At 49.3% G+C, this 18,812-nt stretch overlaps 1 protein-coding gene across 2 annotated transcripts in view; it reads left to right on the forward strand.

Annotated features, from left to right (window-relative positions):
* Positions 1-18,812, forward strand: part of LOC105183602 (uncharacterized) — a 147,653-nt gene that overhangs the window by 10,332 nt on the left and 118,509 nt on the right. The window contains exon 1 of one of the 2 annotated variants that reach the window (XM_025304011.1): positions 2,065-2,179. The exons of the other annotated variant lie outside the window; for it this stretch is intronic. The gene's annotated coding sequence lies outside the window, so the exon portion shown is untranslated. Of the gene's footprint in view, positions 1-2,064; positions 2,180-18,812 lie in introns of those variants that run through there. 2 annotated transcript variants of the gene reach the window in all.

Below are 18,812 nucleotides of genomic sequence, written 5' to 3' on the forward strand. Positions count from 1 at the left end.
TGCATGCGATCTCGAACTAACCGCTTTTCCGTATCCGGTTGCTGCGGTCCGTGGACGATTGGAGTTAGCTCGCCGAGAGTGATCGTAGAAGTTGCAAACGCCTACACGCACACGTACACACAGCACACACACACACGCACACACACACACACACACCACACATACATGACAGACCGACAGCAACGCATTTGTGTGCTCTCTTTCGTCGTTTACACGTAAACGATTGCGATATGTTATATATGATTGCGACATCAGTTCTTTCCTTTTGTCTTTTTCCCTTCTGCGGAAAACGACGGAAGTATCGAAAAGTTAACTAATCCGAAAGAATTCACTTTCTCTGGCTGGAGAATAGTCTTGAATAATAGTTTTCGCGTGATTTTCTGCTAGTTTACTGCTACGTTCGCAACTTCACGCTCGATGGATTTTATTTCTTGTAAAGATCAGCGCGATAGCGCGCCATATTCATCGGTCGGGAGGGAAGAAAAGGAAAAAACACGCCGTTGTGTGCAATTATACGGAGCGACGGATACGTTTCGTCGCGTTCGTTCGCCGCGTAAAGTAAGTATAGACGAGCGGAAATGATCGCGGCGCGCATTACGGTGTCGAAATATCTATGACGCGGTGTATCCGAGCTCACTTTTCCACGCGTGACATCGCGCGTATAATCCAACCGCACGGTTAACCCGTGTCACGTTGTTAGTTTTGAATTAAAACCTGTACGAACATCGCGAAAGTAGGACATATCCGGTCCCGCCCTTCGCGACATTACCTGATCCGCTCGAAAGGGACAAAGAGGCGATACGCAGGCGAGAAGGAGGATAAGAAGCGGGAAAAATAAAAAAATAAAAAAGCGGAAAAGCGGGGGGGGAGAGAGAGAGAGAGAGAGAGAGATATAGGGAGAAAGACCGCGGAAAACGCACGTGAAATTTCATGAGAGAGGACATGCTGGCCTCGTGACGTGATTCGCGCCGTCAATTGTGCAATGGGATTGACATTACGAATGCAGGGAATTTCCGCGCGGTGGGTGACGATAAATTTTTTACGGCCTTCCGTCCGTCGCCGCGTTTTTTCCCCTCGCGAGAGCCGGTGCAGGCTCGATCGTCGGTCGTTACTTGAATCCCGCGCGACTATTACGTTTATCGATGGGAACAAAAAAAGAGAGAGAGAGAGAGAGAGAGAGAGAGAGAGAGAGAGAAAGAGGGAGAGAGAGGAGAGAAGTACATATTTGTCGCGGGGATCGGCCTGACCGACGATAGACGGTGTACAACCGTTCCTTTTTACACTTTTATGTCGCATTTAATTCGAATTCAGTTTGCCGTCGGTGTTGATTCGAGTCAGATTCGATAACAGTTACATTAGCGCCGTTACTTGTTTGCCGAGCGGCGTTGGTGCTGTAAACAACTGTCAATGCAACGGTCTCTCGGTACGTTGAACGTGCGCCGGGCGGTTCAGAGTGTATCGCAGGAGGAGAGATGGTCACACGCGATAACGCGCAAGAGAAATTTCCCTTCCATTTGTTATTTTTCACTTTGTGTGTCCGTGTGTTTTTTAGACAAATGTTCAAAGTTCCGACGCGCGCGCGGGCAGAATTGGTATAATTTCCTTCCGTAATTGTGCGACTGTTTGCACGAGAAACAACGTTTCGCGGTAAGCGAAACAAACGTCCCCTCGGCCGACGGCGACGAGCTTGCTTACGAATAATAAGAGAAACGCGCTGTAATCTCCGTGTACGGAGAGCTTAGCGGACGAATCGCGCGGCCCTTAAATTACTGACCGCCGCGCATGAAATCGCGAATCGCCGGTGCGTGGAGAAATTATCTCGACACATCGAACTGTGACGTGCGCGATTACTCTCGGTCGAGCGATACTCCGTATAGCGTCCTCGATCCGCAGATGCGCCGCGCTGTCGTCTGACAGGATACGCATCCTAGCCGACCGTGAATGACTACCGTGAATGACTACTACTACTATTACTGTTGCTGCTGTTACTACTACTACTACTACTACTACTACTACTGCCACCACCACCACCACCACCACCACCACCACCACCACCACCACCACCACCACTACCATCAGAGCGGCTACTCGAAGCGATATCCCGGAATGCCGGCGCCGTCGCCGCCGCGGAACAGCTTCTGCTTCGCAGCGATAACAGCGTGATTCGCGCGAACGAATCGTGAGTATGAGTTCCCGGAGGAAATAAATCATTGTACAATTTAGCCGTTTAAAGCGCCAATGAAGGGAAACGAAGGGTGGGAAGAGCAGTCGCGTTAGTCTCTGAGAGAGAAGAGAGAGAGAGAGAGAGAGAGAGAGAGAGGGGGGAGATAAAGAAATAGAGAAAAAAGGCTCCCTTCGCGGTGGGAAGTGCCACGAAGGGAGAAATCATGTTTTTTCAGCGGTTTCGGGTTTCAATTGCACGAGCAAAACTTAAAATAATTCGATAAGAGCCGGAATGTGGGAGGGCAGAATTAGAGGGAAAAGAAATAGCGTGTGCGCCTGGGCGAAAGGCAAGAAGCGGAAATTCGGGAAGCGGCCATTGCGGTAAAAACGCGTATCGCGCACGAGAAGAGAAGCAAGAAGTAAGACCGTTGAACATTGATCGATAATTGATACGTTGGTGCGCGAGCGCGCGTTTATTAGCGCGCGTCAGCGTCTCCTCTAACGCGAGTCGCGATAGCGAGAGCCGATTTACATATACTCGCCGATAACGTCGCATACTTGAGCGTGGCGCGTTAGAGCTGTAATCACGTATAATTAACCCGCGTGCACGCGTGCGTGCGTGCGAGCGAGCGGGCGGGCGGGCGGGCGGGCGGGCAGGCTCGCGGGAACGCCTCCTGATCATTCCGCCGGTGCTTTTAATTTGCACTCGTTTTAAGGGGGAATCGCCTCGGCACGCAACGAGATTTTATCCGCAATTTGTCAGAGTATACAGATTCCGAGCAGCCGCGCGCTTTGTATTGGTTAGATTAACAGGCGGATAATTGGAATGCGCCGCGCGACTCGCGTGATACGCGCGCTCGCTCTTTGATCGCGGCCCGCGCTTTTTATTCACTTCGCTCGGGATAAGCGCGTCTCGCGGTTGAGGAAATCGCCGCGCCGCGCGAGCGGCTGTTGTCCGCCAGATTTATTATATCCGGTCCCGTCGCGTATGCAAATCACCGCGCGACACTCGCGCGCTGCTTGTACTATTATTGCTTATACTCGCGAGCTCGCTATGGCGCGCGCGTAAAATTCGCAACGGGGCGCAATACGGCATTTTCATAGAAAAAACGTATTCTCGCCCCGGCGAGCGTACTTGGTTTTATCGCCCGTCTCGATTCACCCGGCGCGTTTCATTACACCTCTCCTCTTGCGCCGGAAAAAATATCTTACCGCGGGCAAACTACGACGCGCAGCATTCCCGGTATAATAACCCGGTATAATAACCCGGAGATTTGCATTCGCGCGCCAGCAGCCGGTCGTCTCTGCATTAGAAGGGAAACACTTTTCTATTCGCGTTAATAAGCAAGATCTGCGAGTGCTCTCTCTCTCTCTCTCTCTCTCTCTCTCTCTCTCTCTCGGTGTAACGGGCCGTGTAATAACGTGGGCGTTCGGCGAACGGATTGAATTCGCGGTGTCGCGTCGCGCGCGCGGGCGGTTGCTATTCTTCGCACGCGATCGTCTCTTTAGTCGCGACGCCCGATAACGATGGACTCGTCGGCGAATAATAATCGGCCGCCCGAGGCGCGGTACTATGTTCCTCATATTAAACGATAAATTACAAGCGATCAGTCATACTTCTTGCCGCGAAGGACCATCGGCGTCATCGTGACTCCGTGTATTTTCGGGCGATTAAAAGCGCCGACGGTGAGAGAGGCGCGGGGGGAGCAAAGGGGAGTACATATGGCTTATTTGTGCGCGGCGACGCAGTGTCAGATATAAATACCTGTATTATAATGCGGTCGTTACGTACGTACGTACGTATGTACGTACGTACGTGTCCCCCAACCAAAGTCAGCGCTTGCATGCGCGGGATGCCGCGCCACGTAAGGTGAAAACGGGTCAAGAGGATGCCGAGCATAAGAAAGTTAATACCGCATATGTCGCAGCTTGCTGAGCGTGGCGAGACGCAAGAACAGGCCACTTTTAAATGATAAATTACTTCTAATGGCGTCACTTTGCTGGCTGGCGCGAACTTTGATGAGTTTTTATCCGCGGGGCGCGTCTACCGGGGGATGCCTCCGTGAAGTCGCGCGTCTCTCTCTCTCTCTCTCTCTCTCGCGCGCGCGCGCTCAATCTCAACAAGCTCAATCTTTATGACGTTCAATTTTTTATCGCCGCCAATCTTTGTAATCGATATGCCGGGGCGCAACGGTGAATTTGCCCCCGACGTCGCGGCCGACCCGGAGAGGAGGAGAGTCTCCTTTAAGCGTAGCGCGGCGACTAATGATCCCCGTATCCCCGTGGTACGGCGGTGTAACACTCACGCGAAAGTGTCCCCGACGTGGTCTTAGAGAGATCTCCGCTTAATATCAATGGTTTCCTCAACAATGAGCCAGCCGCCGGGGTTCGTGCTCGCTCCGCGAATGAATCCCGTAGACGCGAACGAGAGCGCTGCAGGGATTCCTTCAACCCGATTTACATTCCGGGCAGCTTAATTGGAGAAACGCGAGCCGCTAGTAGTCCCTATCGCTCTGTACTAAATTCCAATCAACGTCGCGACGATATTCTCGCGATTGCGCGCATCCGCGTCCGTCCACTTCTCTCCGCTCTCTTGATTCTAATCTCGTCGTTCTATTTTTGATAACGCGCTACATTATTCCGAACGATTACCGTCTGCATTCTGCAGCAGTCAACGCCAGCTTTGATGTATCGATGTGTTGATATTTCGCGACGCTTCGTCGGTCGCGAATATGTACATAGCGTGTCATGGGACGACTCGCGCTGATGTTCGTCCGCTGCACTTTAACTTTTCAGACGATTTGACGATCGTGTCGTGATGTCACGGATATATAGCATTCTCTTTCTCTCCGTGTTTCGCTCATCACCATCATCGTCATCATCATCATCATCATCATCATCATTATCATCGTTATCATCATCGTCATCATTATCATTACCATTATCATAATCGATTTCTCTTTCCCTCTGTCGATTCCCTCTGTCGATACGACAGTCAATTATAAATTTCGAAAGTGATGAACGTCAGCAAAGTTAATTAACTATTTAATTAACTGGAGCGTTTGACCAACTAATGCCGCGTGGGATGAGAGTCTTATAGATGTAAATATTCGCTGATGATGATAATGAAAGTTCCAAAGTCCAACAGATATTAACACATATATACTTACATGTATCACACACACACACACACACACACACTCATACGCACATTGTACACGTACGACTACAGGTAATCACAGGGACATTAATTATTTCTTTTTAGCGCGCATTGCGCGCTTGCCACGCTACACCGCGCCGCGCCGTGGCCTCGTTGTATTTCACGAAAGTTCGTTGAGCCGACAGAAATAAGTGGCAGGTAGTGCGGCATTAAGACAACTAATTAAATATTTTATACCGGAGCGGCAACAACTTTACCGGTAAATCTCACACGAATGGGAATCTCATGGCTCGCGAGGAAGGGCCCGCGTTACAAGGCTGTAATATAAATTGTAAAGTCTTCGCAGCTATCTCTCGGCGGGCGCCCGACGCCGACGCCGACGCCGACGCCGACGCCGACGCCAGCGGGTAACGTCGCGAAAGATGGATCTTCATCGCCGTTTCCGTTTTCGTCGCCGATTTAACCGCGCGATCCTTACTCCTATTACCGGCCCTTTCCTTCGTTTGTTCTTTTCTTCTCCACCTCCTGTTCCCGCTCTCCTTCTTCCCCGGAACATCTGGAACATACACAGACGCGATTTCAATCGCGATCTCGGTGAGATTCTCTGAGATTTATCGGGACTCGCGCGCGCGACCGATTTCCGCAGCCCTTGGACATTTGTGATTTCAAATTCATCCGGGTGATCGCGGTAATTACGCTACGCGCGCGCGCGATCGAAGCTTATTATTATCACGGTCGTCGATTTATTTAGAGGGAAATATGTACACGCCGCGTCGTCGTCGTCGTCGTCGTTGTCGTCTAGTTATCTCCCGCGCGGCCGTAACATGGGCCGTGTTGAGTGTAAGCCGCATTGCCAGCGACAGCTTGATCGCTCCTTAAATTACTTTCCACGCCCGTAAGCATTGCTCGTGGCGGTGAAACGTTTAAACTTGCCTTCACCGCCCCCGCGACATTCTCTAGGTAGATGCGATCCGCGCATTCGTTTAACTCGCCGGTGTTTACGGCATCATGAGATTATATCTCGCTTTATAACAGTGTACTGCAACGAATGTTTAATGGAGTGGTACAATAGGGGGAGGGATATATACGTGCCTATGCATCTAATTTATGACTTCGTCTTAGAGAGAGAAAGAGAGAGAGAGAGAGAGGGAGAGAGCCCTATCTCCAGTTTCCTGCTCGCTTCTCCATCCTCGTCGTTCATCCTTTCCTATATCCCACATCTTACGGTCGCGCAGAGAACGCTACGAATTCTGTCGCCCTCTCTCTCTCTCTCTCTCTCTCTCTCTCTCTCTCTCTCTCTCTCTCGTTTTCTCTTCTCGACCTACCTATCTTCTCTTTATCGTCCTCTCTCGTCTTCTCGTACACTACAATACCGGATCTTACCTCGATACGCTCGTAAGTTGCTACGGAATGTCGTCCTGGGGGCGAAAGTTCACAGTCGCGGTAATTGAGCCGCCATATCGCGCGCAGTTATCGACCGCGAATCCAGGATTGCGACGTTATACCTTTGAGAGTGATTTCCCGTGGATGCCTGGCGCAGTCGTTACCGCGCGAGTACTCGCATGCAGCCTCAGCTACTTATGTTCTGGCGAAACGTGAATCGTGACGAAGCGGAGAGACGATATCACGCAGCGTTATAAAGTAATGAACCACGCGACGTGCAACGCGTATCTAGTAACGCGAGAGCGCGAGATTTCTCTCCGTCTCGCGCACGCATGCATGGCTCTCGGCGCGCACGTTACGCGAGATGCTACGTGTTATCTCAAAACGCGGCGTTACCGCAAAACACAATTCCGAAGAAATTTGATTTTACATCTTTCTCGCCGTGCAGCAACGAATCTCGCAGTCCGGATGTTATCGCCGAGTTAGTCGCGCGCCGCGACTTCGCCGCTCGCTCGACGAGATTGTGCTCAAACGAGCCAATTGTCGCGCGACTTCGATATTCTGAAATTTATCGGGTATACGTCGGCGTGATCGTCTCGCGGCGATTCGGACTAAGTCGGGATAACGCAGTTGCCGCTCACGGAATCTCACTTCTATTTAGAACTAGCCGTACATACGCGCGGCTAATCAACCGGCCTTTCGTATCTCCCGCGTTTTCCCGATAATTCTCGTTTCGAGCTTGCTTCTTCAATGGTATTTCGAATCTTCCCTCGAAACTCCGCGTCTCTCTCTCTCTCTCTCTCTCTCTCTCTCTCTCTTCTTCTCTCTCTCTCGTGCGGTAGCAATCAGCTACGTAGATCGATATATCGGATTTAAAGGGCCACTCCGAATTCTTATTTCCATCGTATCAGCTCGATTATGTTCGTTGCTCGAAAGGTTCGTCTCACGACGTCCCTTCGAGTGCTTGCCCTAAGAGGATCAGGAAGCGTCCTAGAATGCGTCGCAATCTACTGTTGATTTCTTGTAGTTTAATGTTGTTAGGTCTAGGGTCGTCGGGCACTACTGATGTCTGAGAGAAGATTGAAAAGTTGTGCTTCTCTCTCCCTTCCCGTCGCTTGGCTTCTCCCCCGCGACGTCTCTACTATTCGGTGTATTTTAAGTGGAATGCGCACGCGATTGCACCATTTTGCAGTGTATCGAGTTAGGATTGAAGTTTTTTCCAGTTTGCGGACGCGATAAAAGGTGTTTTCACATCGATGCGATCGGTATTTTATTTGTTAATGGAGATGCACAGTTTACGAAGGTGCTCAATATTGGAAATTGAAAGCTTCGCTCCAGAGATGAGATAGAAAGAGAGAGAGAAAGAGAGAGAGAGAGAGAGAGAGAGAGAGAGGGAGAGGGAGAGAGAGAGAGAGAAAGAGAGAGAGAGAGAAGTATCGCACGCTCTGTAAATTTTAATTAAAAAGGGCTCGAAGTCAGGGCTGATGAATCTGTCCCGAAAGAAAACCTGAAAGAAGCGGGGATGCTAGGTGCGGGGTGTAGCGGGGTGTCTCGTGGGAAACTCGCGTTCGATCCGGCGGCTTCGGCGGGTAAACTTGATATTCCATGCGTCTCGTCACGCATTTAATCCGTCCGTTTTACATGAGAGGCTAACACGAGATAGTAGTATATTAGCGATGTCCTTGGTCGTACTACAGCCCTTGACTCGTGCAAAGCGCTAGTTGACTCCCTCTTTACACCGGGCGGTAGGGCCATTAAATTTACATAAAAATGTTCCCCCGTCAGATCAGGGCATTCGGCGTAGGCACAAGGTCGAAGAGGCCGAGTTGATCTCGGAGAGAGTACGGCCTTGTACTGTCAAGATTAAAGGAGCGGGAGAGAGTAAGTTTTAGTCCGGGAGTAGCTGCCACCGATGCGCGCGTCAGTGTGCGTGTACATTCGCGTACACTGCAAACCCGAGTGTGTTATTTTGACACGTATAAGCTGAAGCTTTCTTCACGCGTTTCTTGTCGTTTCTGAAATCACGTCATTTGATACGTTTCGATATCACTTAATGCGTTTAAACGCGTCAAACGACGCGTGATTTAAGACAACAAGATACGCTTAAAGGAAGCTTCAGCTTATACGTGTCAAAATAACACACTCGGATTTGCAGTGTACCGCCGTGCAAGAGTACTACAAGTTTCTCGTATTTTGCCCGCTCTCATAACGCGAAAAGTCATTTCGCGACATTTTCTTTCTGGTGGTTGAGTCGCAGACTGCAGTTATTACAATCGAATATTATTACCGGGACATTATAAGTTGGGATAAGAGCGGATTATAGAAAAGACGTGGTTATAAAGTTCCGCTCAAATATATTAAGCTATCACGAATGGCTGGAGATAGTAAAGCTATCGAGCCATTATGTCATAAAATGGCACGTGCATACATACATACGTTGCAGCGAGAAGTTAATAAATCTCCATTAAATAATTATTTACCATAATTTGCTGTTACTTGCGCGTAAAAGAAATTATTTGGCTAAATTATCTTCTTGTTAGCAACGCGCTGTAAAGAGATTGGTCATTCCTGAAATTTGTTTCGCTTTTTGATAATCCGTGACTTTGGTAGCTCAACATATCTGCCTGTCGCTGAGTTTCTGGATAACTTGAAAACGTTTCACGATATCAGGTCCCGATCTCGCGTCCCGTTTGAAATTTACATGCAAACAGTTGTGCGCGCTCTCAATTTGCTCACGGTTAAATAAAAATTAACGAACGGAAAACGCGCAAGTTCACCTCTTTGCCGAGTTTCCCCCCTCGGTACCGTCTCTCTCTCTCTCTCTCTCTCTCTCTCTTATCTCTCTCCCTCTCTCTCTCTCCCTCTCTCTCTCTCCCTCTCTCTCTCTCTCTCCCTCTCTCTCTCTCTCTCTCTCTCTCTCTCTCTCTCTCTCTCTCTCTCTCGACGCAAAGAGTCCGTTATCCATTATTCTATAGGGACGCTAATGACAAAACAGAGAATACTCGTGGCGATTCGTATTTTTACTTCTTTTCCTCTCGTTCCGGCGCGGTAGGACGGCCGGCGGAGTATAAAAGAAAAAGAAAATGGCGTAGCCGAATCTCGGGTCCCAGAGACCCATTAACGCGCCAAGGGAGAAACTTTCCACGCGAATAATGCAAATTATCCTCGAAACGCCCGAAGGTACTCGCGCGTCGCACTTTGTCTCTCCTTCCGTTCGAGCCTTGTAACCAGTCTCTATCTCGCAACACTCGGTTCCTCCTCGTTCTCTCACCCCTCCCCCCCTCACCCTCTCCCACTCTTACCTACCCCGCTTGCTTGCACTTGCCCTTCCCTTCATTTCCTACTGCCTTCGTGCGAGATTTAATCGTTCGCACGAAAGTCCGACCTCGCGACCGAGACGAGTTAATCCGTTTACGTTTAATGCAAGTAGGAACGCGTGAAATCTACTCGGAGAGAGCGACGAAACCGTCGTCGTCTCACCGCCGTCCGTTCGCAGATGTATTATCAACTGTCGCGAGACGGTTATATCTCAGCTTTTCTTCCTTTGTCTCAGGCAGATACCACAAACGCGCGCGGCACCGATCCCGAAATCTTTCTCAATGAACTCATCTCTCACGTTGTCGCTCTTCGGAGAAGCGCGACAACGCGATAAGGCAATACACGCACGCTTTGTGTGGACTCTCTGAATCTGCTCGAGGTAGAGACGAAGAGATCTCTCTTAGGTGAAAAACGTCCCGGATTTCTCAACTGGATGGTTCGATCTGTTTAATACTTCCTGTCGTCCATAGTACCTCGCTGCGTGACGTTCGGCTGTGTAATGAAGCCTAATTATAAAATCGCCGGTTCGCCCAGATAATACGGATTTGTTTCCATGCGGTTGCGTCGCCACGCCGCGCTGCGTCGCGCGCCGCGTTGCACGCTTAATTAATTCCAGGAAAAATTGGTACGAAGCGGATCGCTGGATTCAAAACAGCTGTCGTAATGCATCATAAGATTTTTTTTGCAAAATGGAAATTTGTTCGCAAACGTCGCGTGCCGTAATGTATCAAATATCGCTCGCGTGTTTTGGTACGTATATATATATTTTTTTTAATTTCTGTCCTGCCCTTCGTTTCTTTTTTCATTTTTTTCCGCGTTGACGCAACATCGCGCGCGGAGTCATATATCCGGTATAATTAGTATGCTGCCAACTCTGACAGATTTTGTTTTTACTTTTAATTATTCTACGAGCTGTGCGCGCGAGTGCGCGCGAGCGCGCGCGCACGACTAAATACATGCATGTCCATTATGGCAGAACGTTTTGCGTGAAATAGTGTTGCGTTAGATTCCACGCGGCAGCTTGCGCATTATGTAGCATTCAGTTTGAACATACAGCGCAATCGTGCAGCTAGTTCCTCATGTACCGCGCATGTATATTATTCACTAGGAAGCTTTTTTCCGCCTTCCGCTCTTTTCGATATACACCTCTCGTTTATAACGTAGGAAATACATAAAGCTTCATATGCCGCGTCAGATTAGTTTCGCTGCGCGATACGAATTATTAAACAATTTACATATTGTATTATATGTACATATTTTATGCGCATGAGATCGCGCATTTGCAAAATTATGCTACAGCGGCGCAATGATTCTAACAATGACGATCCGCGAGCGGAGACGAGCGGAGACCAGGACGCTGGGACGAATCGCGAATTATTTCGCGGCAGCGTCGCGAGTGCCATCGATATAAGTGAAAAATCGACGCGAAATAGGCGACGAATTGGTTACCGTTAATTTAATTTTGCGGCTCGCATCAGGAAACAACGTGGCGGCGGCGGTGGCGGTGAAATGCGATCGAGAGCGCGCGGGAGAAGCGGAAGAAAACTTTGGCGCGAGCGCGCAAAATGATGGCCATTTGCGATCTTATCGGAACGTGTGCGTCTGCGGGCATCGTGGCCAGGGGACGATAGTTGGACTCTTCATTTTTTATCGCACAATCCATAAATTACTTGCCGATTCCGGAAATTATGGATCCGCCTCGATCGACTGATAGCCGCGCTTTATACTAATCTCAGAAGAGCGCGCTCGCCGCATAAAACACGTCACTCGTGTAATCGAGTCGGCGCTTTTTACAGCGAGAGCGATTTCCTGTACGTAATAGTATCCCTCCCTCGTCGTCTCTCCACCTCGCACGGACACGCAATCGAACCGTGAAGACGAAAAGACGAAAGAGCCGCGGTGAAAAAGTCGTCCCGATAAATCGAAAAACATCAATGTTTATTGCAGTAGCAGCAGCAGCAGCTTACGATGGGCAACAATGGACCGATTATTTGATAGCCCTCGAAAATTGCGGTATTGGTACAGGAAATTTCTGGTTTTCGTGCGCTTCGACGAGCGGCACGATATATAAAACTAATATTTATGAGCGTTGCTTCCGCGGTAGTAATATTTTGCCCCCGGAAACTGCGGGCGAGGTTAGCATCGGGACATGAGGGGATAAAAATGTTGTAAATATCGCTGCCGTCATTGATCTGTAGATATATACCGAAAGATAAAAAAATCGGAAGGTTATCAGCGTGATTAATTAACGTACACTGCTTTCTCTCGCTCGCTCTCTTTCTATCTTTCATGCTCTCTCTCTCTCTCTCTCTCTCTCTCTCTCTCTCTCTCTCTCTCTCTCTCTCTCTCTCTCTCTCTCTCTCTCTCTCTCTCTCTCTCTCTCTCTCTCTCTCTCTCTTTCCTTTTTCCATATCTAATTAGAGTCGTTTTGCACTTTTAACTTTTCCTGGTGCGATGACCGAGCTTATTATCTTTTTATCTGGCGTATTTACTTTACTTGTTGTATTATTGCGAGTAAGCTAATCTTCCTTCTCGCGTAAATAGTTGGCTGAAAAACAATTCATAACGCGCGAAGCTAATAACAACGCGGATTTCTGCCTGAGTGAAAATTTTGATTTCACGCGAACTCGAGAGAATTTCTTTTTTCCATTATTTCTTTTATCATCAAGATGGAACGATAGTTTGCATGGTGTTAGATTTCGCGATACTCCTCCTTGGTCCTTCAAATTTATTGAAATTTACAAAGTTTATATAGAAATAAAATTTCAGTTCGCTGTTTCTTTCATTCGCGATACAATCGAATTTGCAAGTTAGACCAATTAGGCTTAGCTGCCATAGAATTGGTGCACAAGTGCGAGAAAATTGAATTTTTCACTCGGGAGAAGCGTAATCGTACAATATCATTATCGATCTGACGTAGTACTTGCGGCTCGCGAGAATCAAAACCCGCTAGAAAGCAACGTTGGGAGCGGAGTGTTTTCTGGTAAAAGCTTTCGTGCCGTATCTCCGGCAAGGATGGACCATCCGCTAGTAGTTGCATCATTGTAAATTAATGTTGCGCGCACGCTGTATCGCTTCCAATTAGTGAATTTTCTAGTCCCTTCAGCATAAAAGCGCGGCGGGACGAGCGTGGCCTGACTTAAAAACAAGACCGTTATCGTGCACGTGTTATCGACGCCCGGCCACGGTTTCGCTACGCGCCCAACGCGTAGATTTCACATCCCGCCGGTTAACTCGCATCGCGCATTCCCAAGACGTGATTAATGGAATTACAATGCACAAAATTAGAGCGCAGAATTAAGCTGTAAACTCGGTTTAGTGCGATAAATTACTGGCGGAAATGTTTGCCGTGAAATTACGAGCTGCTCTCGTCGGGAGCGTGTTATTACGACGGCGAAGGGGAACGGAATACCCATGAATATCTATGAAATTTTTATGGGGCGGTCATTAATATCAAGATTTAAAGGCTTCGTCGAGGCTGTTGAGGGAATTTACAGGTGATATTGACAGTTTCGCAGCTCGCGCATTCATGAGAAATACATCGTCCGCGGTTGCTTTCGCGGACGATGTAACACCGCCGGATAATATGAAAGTGAGAGGGAAAGAAAGAGAGAGAGAGAGAGAGAGAGAGAGAGAGAGAGAGACAGAGAGAGTATTACCACGTGGAGAGAGTGAGCTCATGCGAGCGATGTACGATGTTATTGGTACAACGATTCACTACGATACTTTTATTGGTTCTCTTTCGTCGGAGAACAAATAACGGTCATTTTGTCGGCAAATATATTAAATGGGTGAATGTCCTTTATTTTATGACTCTCTCTTTTAACATTGTGACGCGAAAGTACAGTCACGCGTACGATCTGATTTTTGTTTATTCGCTCGGAAAATGTTTTACGATGTCAACTAGACGTATCGCGATCTTCGTCGCGCGAACTCGACGAATTCGCATTGTCAGCGTTACGAACGGAAGTGTAAGGCCGTGTGTTTTTTTTTTTTTCAAATTCGATGTTATCTTTCTCCTGTCGTCGGTAGATACTCATTTCGGGAGATAATTCGCGTCGTCGCCGAGTGTAAGAGAGGATCGTGCTACTTCTACGTTACACGAACATCTGGAGGTAAGAGTTTCTAATAATGAAATGTTTCCGGGGAACGAGAATTCGGATGTCACTCAGCGGACTTTCTAATAATGAGATATTCTGCAGTAGAGCGAGAGCGAGAGAGAGAGAGAGAGGGAGAGAGAGAGAGAGAGGGAGAGGGAGAGGGAGAGAGAGGGAGAGGGAGAGAAAGAGAGAGAGAAGGGGAGAGAGAGATATCCAGGAGACAGGAGAGAATTGGAATATCCAAGGGATTGAGGGGAATGTCTAGATTTCTGGTAATGATATATGGGGAGGGCGACACGATCGAAAAGTTAACCGATTCGCTTCTTCTTCTTTCACGGGAGCTAGTCATCCGCGCTTCTTAACGACGCCGGCAGCGAGAGTCACGCGGTTGCTTAGTCGGCAAACTTCGGTTGATGGCTCGAGGTTGAGTAATCAGGCCGCGTGGCTAATTAGGTCGTTAATGAACAGATCGATGAACGGTGGCCGATGGAAGGATTCTCTTTGACGTTGTCCGTCGATGCCATCGATGGTCGTTGTCAACGAGGCGAGCACGCGAAAATGCTGGATAAATGTTAACTCGAGAGATGCGGAAATGGCGCAGCGAAATGACACCACCGCATTCAAAGCTGATCATTCCCGACGGCTTCGGGCAGAAGCATGGCGGTGAAGGGGCAGCAAGGTAGAGGAAAGGGCGATGATATATCCGTGCGAGAAAGGAAAACGTATTCCTCGCGGGAGAAACGTATTTCCCTTTCGTGTCGAGCGCGATGTGTAGGGTTTGAAAAAATTGCCTCCTCCATGCCCTCGCCGTCGCCACGATGATTGGGCGTCTCTGGAGCTGAAGTCTCATTAGCTTTCATATGGATCGACCCCGGCCGCGGAACAATGAGTCTCCGACGTGAAACGACGCGACACACAGCATGACAAATCGTCCCGGAATAAGCAGGGACGCGCGTCCGCTCGCGGGGATTTCCTAATGTAGATTGATCGTGTTAGAGATCTCTCGCGAAGAATGCCAGATAGTTTGCCAGACACGAGATCGAATTAAGGGCTATTCGGGGCGAGAGTCCGTGAAGATTTCTCTCTTCTTCTTCCTTTCGTCCCTCATACACTCTCTCTCTCTCTCTCTCTCTCTCTCTCTCTCTCTCTCTTTCCCTGCCTTTCTCTCTGTCCGTCTTTCGGTGAAGTTTCTTCCATGGCCTCGTTTACGGGGTCGAGCTTTCGACTTCGGGATATCGCGTGTTTCCTGCGCATTCATGCATCGCATGTGCAACTTGGCGAGTTTCATGCCGCGGGAGAATTCAAGTCGCGTGCCGGACACGCGCGCACCGCGAAAGGTGACGCGTCAATTAACCGGCACTTATTAGGAGAATCGCGCTCGCGGCTACGGGGATCCGATCGATGTCGGACGTCGCTATTCGCGGCGGTAGCCTACATTAGGCTGTGTTTAATCGCCGGCACCGACACCGACCCGTATCGCACCGCGTGCAATCGCGTTAGTTTCGCGCTACGTCCTCCACGAGATCCGCCTCCACGGTGGCGGCACATCGAGGCTTCTGCCCGATATCGCGCGTTGCATTTTCGCTTGCATGTGTTATCCCTCGTGCGCGAGAGTCGTTTGCCCGTTGAACCGGCGAAGCGACAGAACTGAGGGAGGGGGGGCGGGTTCTTCTCTCGCAGGGCTTCTGCCAACGACGTTGCTTTCGCGCGCGCGCGATGTCTTCGCGATTCTCTCACCCTTCAACGACCGCCACGCCGGTGAGGTTAGCGAAGCGGCGGCGGCGGCGGCGGTTTTCTCGCCTTTTTGTTTTCTTTTCGCGCTTCCCGCGATCGAGCCGCAGGTGAATTTATTCGTTTCGCAGACGCGATATCGCCTACTTAGTGGCGATGACGGGGCGGGTTACGCGTCGCTACACACCGTCGGCTTTTGAGGTGGAGCTCGTGGATTAAATTTCAATAGCGTGTTTCGTACCGGTCGTACTCAAATTCCGGCCAGTTCACGTAAAGCTATCGTCCGTATTTACCTGCAATTGCCGTCGCGTTGTTTTGCCTTTCCGCTTGCGCGCATGCAGATAATACGATTTCGCCGCAGGCGCGGATATCACGCACCGGGTGATATTGTTTAAAGGACCCCGCGTTCTGCGTTTGTTATGCCAACGTCGAACACACCCTGTTGCTGGCAACTGACGAACTCTTGCTTGCCTCGCCTCTCGCCATTTTGTCCGTCGTTTTTTTTTCATTTTCCTGCGCTTTCCTCCCCCCTCCCCCCTCCCCTTTAACGCTGTGGGTCGCAAAATCTCCGGTCTGTTTCGCAGCGTTCCAAACGCTGCCGAAAAAAAATTATTATTATTTGTAGCCGGTCTATCAATCTTTATAAAAAAGATTGTAGAGGAGAGAGAGAGAGAGAGGGGGGGGGGAAGGAGGAAGGGAGGGAGGGAGAAGGAGGAGAGAGATTTATGGTACGCTCCTTGCGAGCGTCGTGACCGAGAATGCGCGCATTAACTTTAACGCGCGGCGCGTGTATACGAATTAGCGCGCGCCCCTTTATTAGCGGACATTCCGCCAAACGGCCGGGCGCAATAAGCCGAATGTTGCACGCGGCCGGCCGCGGCGCGTTATCGCATAATGCAATATTAATTCAAAGAGCTTTTGAATAGAGAATAAAGCTACGGGGAACGCACGAGAAAAAAGCTACGTCCTCTTTACATAATAAGCAGGTTCCGATCCTCCCGCTCGTTTTTCCTTCGCCTTCTTCTTCCTTCGTATCTCCGCCGCTTCGTCCCTCGTCAACCTGCTCGTCCGGCTGCCACGGAAATTTCTTTCCTTTCTCTTTTCTCACTCTGTCACCCGCTTCTCCCTCTCTCCCTGCTTCTCTCTGTCACTAGCGCTTATTTCTTTTCCCCCTTCTCCTTTTTTTTTATCTATCCCGGCCTCGTGCCTTCACGCTCTCCTTTCGTCGGCGGTGCGACGGGGAGGGGGGGGACATAGTAAGAGAAAGGACACGATAGCACGTGACGTTATGGAAGTTATCTGTGAAATAGGAATTTGCAGTCGAGGGAGGGGCGGAGGAGGAGCTGGTGCTGATGGTAGAGCAAGAGGAGGAGAAGGAGGAGAAGGAGGAAGCGGAGAAAGAGGACGAAGACGCGCGCGTTGCGACGGAACTTTCTTAAAGAGATCGAGACGAGCGTCGGGCAAAAAGCAAGCGAGATAGAATGCGATGTTACGCGCGTAATTAAAATCTTGCACAGAGCGCGAGTGTCGACGTTTTACGCGATAAGATCGCCGATATCTGGCGGACAGGGACGGACGGTCGAGCTTTATTAGTCATCATCTTGGACGTAATCCTTTGCGTTTTTAATCTTTTTTCCGCCTCATTTCTTTCCCTTCTCCGCCCATGTTCTCTCTCTCTCTCTCTCTCTCTCGCACGCGCTCTCTCGCTCGCTCGTTCTTTCTACAACGTGTCGCATTAAAAAATTAAAACGAGAGAAGAAGAGAAGAAGAAATACTTTGGAGAAATTCACGTCGCGTGAGGACGCGCGGAAGAGAGGACGCGATATATCTGATTTACCGGTCCATAAATATCCCTAATCTATACCGGGGGTATAACTCTTTCGTCCTCCCGTTTTTTGTCTCTCTCTCTCTCTCTCTCTCTCTCTCTCTCTACTTCGTCCTCGCTGTCGCGTTCGTTACTGCATCCCTCATCCCGTATCTATCATACCCTCCTCTTCCTTTTGTTGGCCTAGTTCCCTTTCCGTTCCGCGTGTCTCGATAGAACAAGGGTAATGGACGTTGTCGTACCCGCGTTGTTTGTAATCGCTGCTTGGCCAACGAGCTCGTTGTAATACCGGAGGACATGGTGCGCCAACGTGTTGTGACTTCGCTCCGACTGACACTTTCTTGTTATTATTTCATTTGAACATTTGAATAGTCTTATTTCTGTGTCCGCGCACAAAGCAACGCGGCAGTTACGCTCGACACCCGCACTGCCCTCTCTCCCTGCCTGCCCCGCGTTCTCGCGCAAACATCGCCGATACTCTCGCTGTGTGCACACATATAAAACGCGCGACATTTCTCTCGTTAACAACGAAACGCCACGTCTATTTACCGTTACGGGATTTGACGATGGCTGACGATCTACCCGCATGCTATTGCCCGACGGTCGGATTATCGTCCTGAAGCGATGTGAATGCAGATTCGAGTCTTCCGCGAAGATCCCCGCGAATTGTATCGGTCTTTTCCGAACTTAAGCCATAATCTAAAGGAGGACGCCGACACGCGCGACCGTAAATGTGCGCGCGGGAACGCTCCATAACACGACGTCATTATCGTGTAATTACGAAAGTTAAATTTCTAAGTGAAATCTCACTAATTAACGTTGCGCTACGTTCGCTTTTTATTACTCGTCGGAGTAATCTTTTGGATATTACTGGTCATACTCGCGACTGCTTTCGTTTTCCCTCTTCTCCTTCTGCCTCTCTCTCTCTCTCTCTCTCTCTCTGCGCAGAAAATTAGGCAGGAATTACTGTCATATTGTCGAGCGATTGTTAATAATAATACCGAGAATCATTGTGAATTTTGTAAAGGAAGAAAAATAAACTCTCTCGTCGCGTGGAAAGAATGTGTACGTGCACCGGCAGTTTATTGTCGTATACGTAAATAATGCGCTTACACTCGCTCGTATTACGCAC

This window comes from Harpegnathos saltator, unplaced genomic scaffold (genome assembly GCF_003227715.2).
Source record: "Harpegnathos saltator strain DR-91 unplaced genomic scaffold, Hsal_v8.6 scaffold585, whole genome shotgun sequence".
Classification (NCBI taxonomy): Eukaryota; Metazoa; Arthropoda; class Insecta; order Hymenoptera; family Formicidae; genus Harpegnathos; species Harpegnathos saltator.